Below are 2,703 nucleotides of genomic sequence, written 5' to 3' on the forward strand. Positions count from 1 at the left end.
ATATTTTATAATTTATTAAATATATTTTTGTTGTAATTTTATCTTTTTTAATTTGATATTAAAAATTAGATATAATTTTAATTTTAAAAAATTTGCTATACATAATTATTTTAATGCCACTTATTATTTACTTTGCGCCAAAAATCAAAACTTTATCAAAACCGCCTTTTAATTTCAGGAGATTTTAATTTTTGAGTGCTTCTTCCTCGTGCTGGAGATTTTAGGTTTCCTGAACTATCTTTTGGTTACTCTGTTTCAGGTCAATTCTTCATCTCCTTCTCCCTCCTTCTGCGTGCTCTGCCTCCGGTCTGTGCTTGCCGCTCGTGCCTTGCGCTCTTTCTGCGTGCTTTGCCTCTATGTGTTGCCGCTCGTGCTCTGCCTCCTGTCTCTGGTCTCAGACATCCACCACTCCCGCCTCCAATCTCGCACCTCAGACCACTTCCATCATCGTCAATCGCACTCCCAGGTACCATCCTTCACTCGCGAACAACCGCTCCGCCTCCTGCATCTGTTTGCCTCTGCCGGTCTCAGAACCCGCGCCCCTGCTAGCCTCAGACACCGCCCCTTCGCTAGATTGTTCGTGCCTCCTCTTCTCTTTGTGCGTCCTCTGCCAGCTTGAATTGTTTTTTTCTTTTTATTTATGCATGTTTTTCCTGTTTTTAATGTCAATTTCAATAATATTTCAATCTTTTGTTCATTGTTAATTTGCTTACTAATTTTTGTGCTTCCTCTGCCCAGTTTGAATTGTTTTTTTTTAATTTATAGATGCTTTTCCTGTTTTTAATGTCAATTTTAATAATATTTCAATCTTTTGTTCATTGTTAAGTTGTAAGTGTTGAATTATGGCGGTATGAAATCAATGCTGCTGAAAATTGTTTGTTTATGCTGAATTTCTAAATTGCACACCACATGTTTGATTGAATGTCTATGTGATGCTTTGCATTTGATTTATATATTGTAGCTACTATAAAGATTAAATGGCTTGTTAATTTGATTTATAAGTTGCAAGTGTTGGATTATGGCTGTATGGAATCAATGCTGCTGAAAAATTGTTTGTTTATGCTGAATTTTTGAATTGCATACCACATATTTGATTGAATGTCTATGTGATGTTTTGCATTTGATTTATATGTTGTAGCTACTATAAAGATTAAATGGCTTGTTAATTTGATTTATAAGTTGCAAGTGTTGGATTATGTCTGTATGGAATCAATGCTGCTGAAAATTGCTTGTTTATACTGAATTTCTCAATTGCACACCACATGTTTGATTGAATGCCTATGTGATGCTTTGTATTTTATTTATATGCTATAGCTACTATAAAAATTAAATGGCTTGTTAATTTGATTGTTACTCAACTTTGTTCATTATTAATTTGCTTGCTAATTTTTGACAAATGACAAATATCTTTTGGGGGAGAATTTTGTCCTTTCTTTCTTATGGTCCTTTTTGTAAGCGCTAAAACTTTTCAGAATTCATTTCGGTGCTTAACCCATATGACTACCAACCTATAGAAGCATACGCAGCTGCTCATGGCACGCATACTCTCTACTTCAGGTTTACCCCCATCTTATTCAGTTCCTATGCTCTACCCTCTAAGCAATTGTCTTTTTCTTTTTTTCTCTTTCGAGAATTTTACCTTAGAATGTCATGATCGGAATTGGTTTAGGTTCTTTTGGTTTAGATATTTTTTCAAAGTTGGATTTCAGAAATTGTTCAGAGACATCCAAAGATAATCTAAATATTGAGCAAGAACTTCACATGTGGAAAGAAAAGGCAAAGGAGCAAGAAATGATCAATGAAGAGCAAAATGTTAAGTTGAAAGATGCTGAGTACAAGTTAAAAGATCAAGGACGTCAACTAAAAGTTCAACAGAAATGAATTGGTTCTACTGAAAAGACAATTCATGCTTTGTATAAAAAGTTGAATCTCCCACTTCCTTCAACCTTGTCTGATCCTACGAAAGATGAGCTTGGGATAGGCTCTAGTGATGATAACATGAGTGACTGATATTTGGAGTATATGTTTATTCTGATTTAGATTAAGGAATTTTTAGGTGAATTAGTTAGTACATTTTATTTTATTCATGATATTTGACCTTTTTAAAGGCTTTCTTTGTTTTAGTTTAAGTATTTTTTTCTGTCACAAAATCGTCTGAAAAAAATTTCGGACGAAATTTCAGACAAAATTTAAATTAGCAACAAGGCTTTTTGGGACAAAAAAAATTCGTCCCAATTTTGTTTGAAGGAAAAAATTCGTCTCTAATTTGTTCGAAATTTATTTCAATTTCGTCTCAAAATTCGTCTGAAAAAGCCCTATTTCTAGTAGTGATCAAAACTTAGTGAAAACGCAATAAGAGAGCCTTGACTTGGGAGTGAGGATCCAAGGAATTCTATCATTGCCATAACCACAACTATGGTAATTATCATGAGTCAATCTCGCCTAGTCAACCCCAACCATCGAGGAGTAAGTCAAACAAGCATAATTGACCTTAATCCATAAGTCCTAACCAACTTACCAAACTAGTTGATAAAAGCCTTGCGTCAATGGAAACAAGAGTCAACTAACTACCCAAGAATTACCACTAAATGTCAGACATTATGATCATGACTCTAGTATCCTAGGAACTCAAACCACAAGCCAAGGTGGGAAAATCTACTCAAAATCTAGAGTTGGCATTTTCACAAACACCTTGTGTGCATA

The 2,703-nt window shown here is 34.6% G+C and overlaps 1 long non-coding RNA gene across 1 annotated transcript; it reads left to right on the forward strand.

The window, feature by feature from the left end:
* Nucleotides 187-1,999, forward strand: LOC110268269. The gene is made up of 2 exons (XR_002356402.1): nucleotides 187-598; nucleotides 1,473-1,999. It is a non-coding gene; the product is annotated as an uncharacterized LOC110268269 (long non-coding RNA).

The sequence above is a fragment of the Arachis ipaensis genome, chromosome B10 (genome assembly GCF_000816755.2).
Source record: "Arachis ipaensis cultivar K30076 chromosome B10, Araip1.1, whole genome shotgun sequence".
Lineage (NCBI taxonomy): Eukaryota > Viridiplantae > Streptophyta > Magnoliopsida > Fabales > Fabaceae > Arachis > Arachis ipaensis.